The sequence below is a fragment of the Sebastes umbrosus genome, chromosome 16 (assembly GCF_015220745.1).
Source record: "Sebastes umbrosus isolate fSebUmb1 chromosome 16, fSebUmb1.pri, whole genome shotgun sequence".
In the NCBI taxonomy this organism is placed as follows: Eukaryota; Metazoa; Chordata; class Actinopteri; order Perciformes; family Sebastidae; genus Sebastes; species Sebastes umbrosus.
This window is the reverse complement of record NC_051284.1, coordinates 24,154,273-24,167,061: the sequence shown is the minus strand read 5'-3', so window position 1 is coordinate 24,167,061 and position 12,789 is coordinate 24,154,273.

Sequence of the window (12,789 nt, the reverse complement as noted above, 5' to 3'; positions counted from 1 at the left end):
GCACTGGTCAGGAGCTGTAACTTCCTGAAGTCTTTGCAAGGAGACCTTTTGACTCTTAAGAAGATAGACTTTATGTTTACACAAAAAATATCAAATCTTTGTTAGAAAAGAAACACATTTTATGATGATGTGTCACTACATTTACTGTCCTTACTTGAAGAGGAAGAAAAGCAGGCATATGACATCTAACCAAACACTGTTGTTGTTTGCAGGACTGTCAAAACACAGCGAGGGGGAGCGAGTGGAAACATCCGCTTGCACACACTGTAGGCATCGAGGGGATCTCAGTCCATCATGGTAATTCCCATAGACAAAACAGTCAACACCGAAGACAGACAAGATCTGTCCTGGCACAATACACTCTCTGTTTACAGTGGGAAATCGTGAATCAAGTAGGAAAAAGCGCAAAGAGAGGAAGAGTGATGGAGTGAGAGATAGAATTAGAGTGCAGTGCCAGATAGCGTGCATAATATGTATTTAGAAATTTGGAAAGAACACAGTAAAACAGGGTGGAGGTAGAAAAGCAGGGCGTTTTGCAAACAGAGGATGAGGCAATGTCACATGATCTTTTGAAGCCGTACGGATGGGGAGCTGTGAAAGCTCGGGGACAATGGAGAGTATGAGAGCATGAAATGGAGAAAACCCAGCATTGTAAACTGTGACTCTGCAGCCTGAAGGCTTCGCTCCTCTGGGGAGGTTTTGGCCGCGGTCCTGCCCTGCGACTGGCCCGTTATCAGACACTACAGAGTGAGAGTGTTTTGCATGAAGAGATGATAAGATCCAGCTTTGATAAGCGTCTCGTTTGACACAAGCAGACAGGATGTGAGGGTCGGAGGCTATCGTTTTAAAGAAAAGCAGAAGCAAGAATTCAAAGTTGACCAAATGATGCACTTTCATCGCTGCCGTTTCAAACTTCATATGATACCAAAAGTTAAAGAAGCACTCAGATTTTTTACGCAAGTAAAAGTACAAATACAATGTAAAAATACACTGTTAAAATGAAAAGTCCTGCATTCAAAATCCTACAGTACAGAAGCATTATCAGTCAACTATACTTAAAGTAAACGTACTGACTCTGCAGATAAAAGGCCCATGCCAGTGTTATTACCAGCAACAGTCTGTGGCTGGTATTGTTTTCACCTTGTGAGTCGCTGTGTGTGTCATCACGGCAAAATTTGGTCCAGGAGACACCTACTATAGCGGGAAATATGATAGAAGTGGTTTTGAGTACTTTGCCAAGTGTTTCTATTTCTGTGTGGCCAGATGTTTTCCCTGTGATAGCGTCACAACAGTGCAAGATGCAGTCATGAAACTTTACAGTGAAGATCGCTGTCACAATATAAGGCTTCAGCCAGCAGACGGTTAGCTTTGCTTAGCACAAAGCAACAGGGGGAAACAGGTAGCCTGGCTCTGTCCTATGGTGACAAAATCCACCGACCTGCACCTCTAAAGCTCACAAATTAACATGTTATATCTCGTTTGTGTAATCTGTACAAAAAACTGAAGGGTGAAAATGACAATTCACTGATTATGTGCCTGACTATTTCTTGGCCTAGCACGGTAACCTCCTGGAGTCTCAACTGGCTTTCTTGCAACTGTATAAAAATAGTCCGGCACATCACCCCTTTCTTAAAACGGCAGATTTTCACACTTTACACTGAGCTTTAGAGATGCAAAACAGACATGTTTTGTTTTTCCCCCAACTCCACTTCCTCTGCTAGTCCTCTGGGGATGCTTGTGTGAATGTGTGAATACATCTGTTGTTGAGAGGTGAGCTCAAAGAGAAGGTGTGAGGCCCACACAGACCTTCATACAACCTATGAACACACGCCTTCGCTGCTGTATGCTCCACCTGTTGAAAGCGCGAATGTCTTTTTAGACCCAGAAGAGGAGATATAGAAGAGTGTGAATGCCCCACAAGAGGGGCACCAAAGAGGCACCAAACATACCACACACATGCTAACACTAACAAAGTCTCGACATGGCAAGACAACATCACATACAGTATATACACTCATTTAGCAGAGTTTAGTAACAAAGTTCAGAGAGCGTCATCGTTGCCACACATTCCCAGATGCTGTTGCTGCAGACTGGTCATCGTCACTCGTGGTTTGACGTGTTGACAGAGCAGAAAACAGCTAAAAATGACCTCCTGAGGGGAAACTGTTAAGCACATCCCCAAAACCAGACGTTTATGAAGCTATAAATCCCTCGGTCAGTCAGCGCTGAGAGGTGTTTGTTATCTCCCAGCCAGCTTCTGCTGAGGAGGAGAGGAGACACCGAGGGCGGCTTTGAGTAAACACATACCAAACTGGCTTTGTTGTTAAAGAGACCTACCAGAGGTCCACACAGGCCTTCAAGGGACAAGGAACAGGGCAGAGAGAGCTGTGACAGGCTTGTAAATCTATAAACCCTACACTCTCTCTCATGCGCTGCACCCTGCTCATGTCAACTCAACATATACACGTGGTAATGCAAATACTGTCTCTTATGGGCCAATGTAGCTGACTCATAGAAGCTTGTGACCAGAGAAAACAATTACTCAGTTTATTACTGAGTCTACAGTCTTGCAAGCAACTCCATGAGGCTGAGGCACAGCGGTACTGTGAGCTAAATGCTAATGACAACATGCATATATGCTCACAATGACAACGCTAAAATGCTGATGTGACTGTAAGCAGGTGTAATATTTACCATATTCACCATCTTAGTTTAGATGTTACAGAAGCATGCTAATATTTGATAATTAGTACAGCTGAGGCGAATGAGAATGTCATTGTTTTGCAGCTATTTAGTTATAAACCAAACTATTAGACATATTCAACTTTTGATGGTGGCACTAGAAGAAAAGTCAGAGTATCATTAAAGGTCCAGTGTGTAGGATTTGGCGGCATCTAGCGGTGAGGTTGCACATTGCAACCAACTGAAACTTCTCCCATGTGCCAAGCGTGTAGGTAGCCGACGCAAAAATGTGAAAGCGCGAATGGCCCTATCTAGAACCAGTGTTTGGTTTGTCCGTACTGGGCTACTGTAGAAACATGGCGGCCAGCTCCGTGAAGAGGACCCGCTCCGTATGTAGATATAAACGGTTCATTCTAAGGTAACAAAAACGCAACGATTCTTATTTTCAAGGGGTTTATACACTTCAGAAAACATACTTATTAATGTAATATTCCACTTCTGCTAATAGATCCCCCTAAATGTTACACACTGTTGCTGTGGGGAACACGAATGTCTGTACCAAATTTATTGAAAAGTAAGAGGATCGCCAAAATCATTAGGATTCATCCTCTGGGAACCACAAATGGCTGTACCAAATTTCATCAATCCATCAAAAAGTTGTTGAGATATTTCCATGGATGTATAAAGAGAAGAGGATAGAGTGTTTTAGGCGGGCTCCTGTTTATTCCTTTGACAGTTGCTCAATGGCTCATGAAGTCAAAATGGCTCAACTGCTGAGTGCTAAAGTATCCGGATCTTCCCGTGATCTTCCACATCCATTGGGCCCATACAGCAGGCGCAGTAGTGTTTCCTTTAACTCCGCCTCCCAGCCCTCGGTCCAGCCTCAGTCTGGGGCTCATTCACATGAACAGAGGAAGGAAAATAACTCTGGATTCGACTATTAGTGCATTTTACAAATTTTAGGACCTAATGGATTTAAATAAGGGCTATTCAAGTGTTCATACTGGGAAGTTGATCTACCTCACGGATGTCTCTTTCCCGATGTAAGTCTATGGGGAAAAGTCTTTTTCGGCCCAATGGCATTATGTGACGACACGGAAGTTGTAATTCCATTGTTTGGCCGCTACAAAAATTTGCTTCAAAACCCGGTGCTCTTCCTGGGGGATTGGATATTTCAGTCTGGACCAACTTGGTGGACCAACTGACAGACAGACTTTACCATCCCTACAGCCTGCTACTATGGCTAGCATAGCGTGTTTGAAGAAAAAACAGGGAGTGCTGCTGCTGCACTGGGTCAAGAAACTCTGTGTTGGTGATGTTGAAGTAAAAAACCAGGTGTTCTTCAAGAATAGGGCAAGTAGTCAAGTACAAATAAAAAAACAATGACTGTCCAGCTTACTTTTGAAGGAAGTCCTTGGTATTAGTTGACAGTCTGGAAAACATCCGAGGCACTCAGATTGTAAGTTGTATACTTCACACACTGATGAAGACTTGTTGAGTCGAAACGCAGTGGTTCGCTACGATTTAATAAAGAATGTTTGACTAATAATGAAAGCCTTGGATGCTTTTCAGACTGCCAACTAATACCATGGATTTCCTTCAAAATTAATCTGGAAAGTCATTGATTTTTGTTTGTGTTGAGTGTTTATTTATTGACAAGGAAATTACTTCCTTTATAGATCTCCAAAAAGGATCAAAATAACCTTAAAAATCTGGGCGAAATTCAACAGTTGGCTGCTTTGAGTTTTGTTCTCATGATAGAAACAAGATGGGACATTAATTCTGACCACACACACCATTTAACAGCCCTGTAAAAGTGCAGGACATGAGGTAGCGCCTATCAATAACTGTATGAATCAATAAAATAATGAAGCTGTGATGGAGCCGAGAGCTGGTCCTGCCTAATGTGAAAAGCATGAGTACTGTAACCTGACAGTGTTGCATCTTCTTTGACAGGGAAAAATGTGAGAAATATGAATTAGGTCTGGTGAGAATGATCCAAAGACACATGCATGCACGCACACACACTGGCCTCATCCCACCTGGCCTTTCTTCTCATAAGTCGGCTTCTTTCATCTCAGTGAGCGGCGAGCTGACGTCACCCACAATGACTCTGACAGCATTTGGTTGCAGAGGGGAAGAAAAAGATAGATCTGGAGGTGAAGACTGAAGAGAGAGAAGAAGAGGAGGAGTGGGAGGAGGAAGACAGATGAGTGAGGAGAAAGGACTGAGGAGAGGAGAGGGAGGCAGGAAGGCAGATTTCATGGAGGGAGAAGAAAACAGAGGGTGTAGGTTAAAGCGGGGGGAGAAAGGGGTGATGGTTTTAGCAGACAGCCGTACAGACAGAGGAGAGAAAAACAGCTCTCTGCTACACAACTCAAGAACCAGACCATAATGGTTTGTTTGCCTGCCTGTGTGGTATCATCTGTCCGTGTGCAACCTTAGTAAAGCTGACAGTGAAAGAAAGACAGATTGAATGGGATAACAGAGGGAGGGAAAGTGTGACTGTAAGAAAAGAGAGACAAGAGGAAGGTAGGGAGCTCAAACTTTACTGTTTCAGTGACATGCTGTCCTCTGCTGGACGGTAAAGTTACTGTCCTTTATGTCCATTTCTTTTTTCATTTTCACCACAAGGGACCGCTAGAACTGCAGCCTCTCTGTTTCACCACTAAAGACTCATATGTATGAAAGGTTCTGGGACAAATCCAAGTCACAGATGATGAAAAAGATATCAGCAATTCAGATGGATCTCTTCTATTTCTTAGTTTGCTTCCCTGCCAGAACACTCATGCTGTTTAAGTGGAAGGATCCATTGCCTCCGACATAAGGAAATTGAGTTAAAGAGGTTCAGTCATGGAAAGTACTGCACTTAAGGTTCTTTATTTGAGTACTTCCATTGTGTACTCCACTATATTTCAGAGGTAAATGTTGTACTTTGTACTTCACCAACTCACAAGCTACCAAGCAGTATATTAAGTAATTCAAATCAGCCCCATCAGCTGCAACATTAAAGTGATGTAAACATTAATGCATCAATAATTATAATCCTATTTTATAATATACATTATTCTGAAAGAGTCATACTGCATGATGGGTACTTTTACTTTTGGTACTTTAAGTAAAGTTTGTACTTTTACTTCAGTAATGGTACATGTCCACAGGGGCGTTTCTTATCGTGAGGGATCGCTTCACTTCCAAGCATTGGACGCTTGTTGGTCTGACACTAGGCACTAGGTATCTGGACGAACGCTTTCCCTCGTGGGCTGCTGCTCCCAGCTTTCAAACTGGAACCAACATGGCGGCTCATTTGGAAACCTTCTTCTCTTATATTATGAGAGTAGTTTAGCGAAATGTGTTTCTGAAAACATTTTATGTGAGAAATAAGCCATGCAGTTGCTGAATCCATCTTCATGTTGGATCAACAACGGTTAGTTTAAAAGTTTCTAGGGAGTTTCCAGAGGCAGTGAGTCGCGCCTGACATCCCTGATTTGCATAAAGTAGCCTAAACCTCATCTTTATTCAAATGAATAAAGAATCGCGCCGCCACGGCACGAATGTATTTCTATTTTTACTCTGTGGTATTGCTACTTTTACTTTTACTAGATCTGAGTAGGAGGTTATAATTCAATTATGATTACTACTTATTTTCTTTTTAAAATATCGGAACCAATAAACCTCGTCAATATTGATACTGATGTATATTTTTCCCTTCCTTTCATACTTAATATCTTAATTACTTATTTTTAATTAATGTGATGTACTTTTTGTCTGGCTAAAGTGTTCTTGTGGGTGTGGTGGAAGACGTTAAAGTGTGAAATACATACTTTCATATTTTATATGACCTTTGCTTGTCATAAAAAGACCTTAAAAAAACCTACTGTAGGATTTGCCTTGTTGTATTCTAGCTTATTTTTATCTTCTTTTTTTATTTAATTTTACTCTTTTTAGAATCCTATTTACGTGTCTTTTTGTATTGCCTTGTGTTTCTTTTATATATTTTCTTAATGCCTTTCTGTCTCATGTAAACTACTTTGAATTGCATTGTTGTTGAATGGTGCTCTACAAATACCGTTGCCTTGCCTCAACCCTTTGTTTCTCCTTGTCTCTCTATGGTTACTTGATTAAACACAAATGTATTGAGGAATATGCACCACATAAGCACAAATTAAACTGAAATAAAGGCCTTGAAACTACATTTTAACTCAGGGCCCCTTTACAAGATGGGCCCCCTCAAGATGAGATAATAATTTAGGTGTCACCTTCAGTTTATATTCTTCTTTATTGGTGCAATCAGTATTAAAAAACATAATTTTTGCTCTCATATTTCCATCCAGAGCCACAGAAAACAACTGCTTTCTCATGCAGAGTAGTACTTGCCATGACTAAAACTGATTTGGATGTGTAAAATCTGCAGAGTTCCCCTTTAATACACAATTTTATAGCACACGACCAGACCAAGACCAACCAGGGGGCCTTACTGTATGTAGGCGTTGCCTTCAGAGTATGTGGTGCATACGGTATTAACAAGCTAATAGAGCGGATGCAGCTTGACATGCATTTAGTAATTAATTTGTTTATCAAGATACGTCAAACTTTTATCAGCTAAACGGTCTCAGATGGATTAGACGTGTATTCCCGGCACTATCGTTAGTCATCTTCCTGAGTGATCCAAATGAAATCAATTATAAATGTTAATCCAGGCTTGTTTTTGTCTCGGAGTGAAATGTGTCGTCATGTTACTGAGTTTGATGTTATTTTGGTTCTCCTCCCTCCAGCCGACCGCTAACCGGTTTAATTTGTCTGACTAACCAATGTCACTATTGAATACCTCACATGTTTGAAAATAATGGCTATAATTGGATTTTCTTTCTTCTTCTTTTTTTTGAAGATTGTCAATTGGTAACTCGCTGCATCATGTTTTCCACATGCTGGTTATCTTGTGTTGGAATACGTCTTGTGTTTTTCCTCCGTTTGCATGAGCAAATGGAAAAGATGAATGTTTAAGGCCATCTCATATACAAACTGCAGATGCCCCTTTTTTGTGCTCAATGTAGCGAAGTAAAAAATATGTCATACAGCTGTCGAACACAACAGTTCTGTTAATCACCAAATGTTCTGCTCTTTGATGGCTTTGGCTGTACACACATATAACAATAGAGTAAATAACACCAGACTCTTGAAACAAACAGCTCCCCTTCTGCTGCACCCCTCCTCCATTTCCCAGAAAACATTTGAAAAAAAACAAAAAACTATCACCACTCTTGCAGCAACAGATGCCGCCATAACTAAACCACACTGACACAGTCAATTTGTCTTGTGTCAGTTTTTGTCTTTAATCTACTCCAAAAAACAAAAAAAGCTTCCAAACCCCCCAACCAACGCCTCAACCTCCACCTCCTGAAAGAAGCAGGGTGGCAAGTAGTTGTGTGAGACAGTTAGGGGGTTGTTGAGCAGTTACACGGGACAGAGAGCGTCCTTCATGTATGAGCCCCGACGCTGCGGAGGAAAGGGGGGCAAAAGGTCATGACCTCGGTATCGGCTTCTTGGTGGGGGTGTGCATCCCGAAAAAGAAAGGGACAAGACAATTGAGCACTCTCTCCCTGCCCTCGGCCTCCGCCCGCCGCTCTACACCCCCAGCAACGCCACATCCCATTGACTAACGGACGCTCTGATCAAAGGGGAATTCCTGCTCTCCGTCTCTCGCTGTCCCTATCTCGTCATACGCAGTCAACTGGAGCGAAGGATGGAGGACATACTGGTTATTCAGTTCCTGGTATACTGATTAGGACACAATGGAGCCTCATGCTGCGTCAGTTACATGTGTGTGTGTGTGTGTGTTAAAGCATCCTATACTTGTCTATACGCACACACAGTACACATCACATCATGACCATGACCCTATAGCAGGTGGTGTGAGGGCCACAATTGCTTGGGCTGGAAACTGTTCTCGGCCAGCTGTGGAGACGCCGGCCAACGGCAGGGACTGACTGGAGAAATGGTACTGAGGACAAAAAAGTAGTGGACTGGTGTGCATAGTGATGGGACAGGGGCAGAGAGAAACATGGGGAATTCAGGGAGTCAGAATTAGATCATAGAAGCTGGGAAAGATGGAGGAACACCGCAAGCACTGAGCTGAGGTTAGAAACTAGCTCTAGGGAGGAAACATTTCAAAGGATAGAATAGATGGTTTAGGGGAGATGGACTACAGTTATGGGCGGATTATGAGACAATGGGCCCCTGGGTACAAACATGCAAAAGACCCCACAGCCTCGCCTACATAGGAGCAAGACACATACAGTATTTTATAGTTGTTTAGCCTTTTTTTGTTGTTGTTTTGTGTCTCTTTGTGGTAATTTTGTCTTTTTATTGTGATGTTATATCTCTTTGTAGTCATGTTGTGTCTCTTTGAAGTTGCTTTATGTCTCTTCGTAGTCATTTTGGATCTTTTTGTAGTAATTTTGTGCCTCTTTGTAGTCATTTTGAGTCTCTTTGTAGTTGTTTTCCCCCTTTTCATAGTTGTATTGGGTCTTTTTGTGTCTCTTTGCAGCTGTTGTGCATCTCTTAGTAGTTGTTTTGGTCTCTTTGTTGTCTTTTGTGTTTTTGTTTTTGTATGCAGCCGAGTCAGAGATATCCTGTCTTTTTGTCCCCTGGTATGAGTCAAGCTCCAAAAACACAAGATCCTACACTTCCCATCATGCAACTCACTCAATAACATATTTTCATTCGATCTTCCCTGCCTTGCTGCTACGTCTTTCAAGGTCCACACACTCAGTTTGCAATGCAGGTTTTCTTTTAAAATGTAGTAGTTTTAAACCCAAGCCAAGATGACCCTGATGACATCACCCGGGTTGTTTTCTCAGACATAGTTCCTCTCAAGAACCACAGAAAACATGAAGCTACTATAGTGCTCCCCATGACTAGAAAACTGATTTTGATGTGTGAAATCTGTGGAGTTCCCAGACTGCCTTGTTGATTTAATGACAAGGTACTTCTACAGTGATACCACCACTTCAGCTACAGCCAGAGCTGAGAAAAGACACATTTCTTCTCCCATCATACACCACTTCAACTACTGTGTAAAACACCCTGGAGTTTCACCATGCCACACTCTAATACACGCAGCCACATATCCACCACTTCTTCATTGTTACACGTACTGTAGTATCATGTTAACATGTTATTTATCCATGTTGATCTGACTTCCTGTAAGGGATTAGCACCATCTGAAGGGTTCCTGTGGAGCTTTCGCGCCGCATTGACCGCACGTTTTCCACACCGACCAAGACTAATATAAGAACAGAGGCGAGAGGAACAGGGCTAGACAGTGTTGGACGTACTGTTCACAGTGATTCAATGATGAAATCGTTATTAAATTAGTCATGACCTACATTTTAAATGCACTGAGTAGTTCAATTTATAGACAAAAAATATTTTCTATCAAATTCTTGTTAAATTCTTCAACTTGGGGCTTATTTACATTATTTACATATTACAGGCTAGGCTTTGAGGTATTTTTTTTGTTCTGTAGCTCAAAGACAAAAGTATAAAACGTTTTTTTTGGGGGGGGAAAGGGGGGATCACAGAGGTCACCAGTACTCAGTTCATTCATTGCGTAGATTCAGTAGAGCATAGCCTATACACATCAGAGGCGGTTATGCTGGGAGGATTTTGTTATGCAGGGCTGGACCGCCACACAGGGCAGCCAGTGTCTCCCTCCTGCCAGGGCCGGAGTTTCCTCTCACCACCTGATTCAGCACCCAACATCTGCCCTGAATTAGCATGCTAACAGTCGTACCCAAACCCCTGGAGCCGGCCAACAAGGGGCCGAGGCAAACAGATCCCCGTGACACACAGACTAATGCAGCCAGACGGACGGCCCGCAGGAACGCCTCACATGTTCCACAGAGGGAATGCAAAACATCCTGCGCTCAGCAGCACCTCAGAGTGCAGCGCACATCTGGGCCGCAGATGTACCGTCAGCAGAAAAAGAGGCGAGAGAGGCTGCTGTACGGTTCTGCATGCGCGCTTGGATGCTGGTGTGTATGAGTGACTGTCCATATTTACACAGCAGCACACGTTATTTTCTACGTAGAGGCCACGCACACGTGTGTCTATGTATATAACCAAATGGGCCGTAGCAGGAGCAGCAGCTTTGCGGGTGGAAGGAGAGAAGGTCAGAGGCGTAACTTCACAGGAGGAGATACAATCAGCCATTGAGAGCTGGATTGTGTTTAGAAAGGCGTAGAGGCTCGACATCTATGAAGGAAGAGGAGTTGATTCAGGTCAGTGGAAGACAAACACACAGACGGACGCAGATGTTCTGACCACTACATACACTCTCTGGAAAAACAGAAAAAAAGGAGGAGAAACACCTTCAAATAAATGTCTAATAAAAAGTAGGCCCGCCCTGCGCCCTCACATCATAACAGCAAGTTTTGAAACATGCATGATGTAATATTGGACTAATCTTCAAGAAGGAAAGCCTTCAATTCGTGGAAAGCTGGTGTGTAAGGAGGCCATCGAGGGCATCTTACTTCATCCTGGTGTTCATGGAACTCTCAAATTTGTTTTGCAATATTTTTAAGAGGCAGTAATAATCATGGCAGCAGAGAGAGCATGAGTTAGCAGCATTAGATTAATCTGGAGAGGCTGTTATACGACCACTGGGAACAACGGGACCGAATAACTCATGACTCATCTCATGACCCAAGATGGCTGTCAATAGCATCATTACACATCACGGTTTAAGAGTTGACATGAGATGTTGAAGGGACCAATCGTCTGTCTTCAAATGCACTGTGTCTGGGGCGGCAGCAGCTCAGTCCATGTGGACTGGTAGCTGGTACATCCTGGGCACTGCCACGGTGCCAGTGGGCAAGACACCGAACCCTCCCAACTGCTCAGCGGCGCCCGTCCATCGGCAGCCCCCTCCTTCTGACATCTCTGACATCATCTGTGTGTGTAATGTGTTAAATAACAATAGAGTGAAAACATTTAATTTCACCTCTGGGATGAAGAAAGTATGTCTTCTTCTTCTTCTTCTTCTTCTTCTTTGACTCATCATTTCATGAGAGAGGGTCAAATGAGGGCAAATCAGACCAGATTATGTCTTCTTGTTTGTGCTCCCTACATTAGGTTATGTATCATCATTTCTGAAAGGCAGCTTTGTCACATATACTACCTTTGTTACAAGTGCGAAATACAAGTTTGGAGGCATTTCTATTGCCTCTGCACGGCTCTCAACATGGCAACAGTTGAGCTGGCAGCTCATAGCTAATGGTGCTAACAGTGCAAACAGTGAAAACAAAGGCAAATAGAGCTAACAGTGTTAACCTGAGGGGGAACAAGAGGGTGGGTGCTACTCTCCCGCAAGCTAGCCAGTGGGGCACACTAACATATACGAACATGCACTAAAAGCATGTGCGCCAGCCCGGCTATGTCAAGAAAGCACAAAGAAACTCGGATTACAGCACAGACACAGAGAGAGAGAGACTTCATTCTCTGCTCAGGTAGACATTACTCCTCTACATCTTTACATAGCAAATAGTTGTTTGCTGCTATGTTAATGCTCTGAATATCATATAGAGAACCTTTAAGCTCACACGATACAGTTGTAATTGGGTCTGCGTCACATAGTTGTAGGTTTTCTGTGGTTGTTTTGTTGTTTTTGTTGTCATAGTCAAGTCAGCACACTGACACACTGACAGCTGTTGTTGCCTGTTGGGCTTGAGTTTACCATGTTATGATTTGAGCATATTTTTTATGCTAAATGCAGTACCTGTGAGGGTTTATGGACGATATTTGACATTGTTTTGTGTTGTTAATTGATTTCCAATAATAAATATATACATTCATTTGCATAAAGCAAGCATATTTGTCCACTCCCATGTTGATAAGAGTATTAAATGCTTGACAAATCTCCCTTTAAGGTACATTTTGAACAGATAACAAATGTGTGATTAATTTGCGATTAATCACGATTAACTATGAACAATCATGCGATTAATTATTCTTTAATCAATTAAAATATTTTAATTGATTGACAGCTCTATCTGTTACCCTTATTTGTGCTAAAAATATAAATGTATTCATTTACTTCCCTGTCGA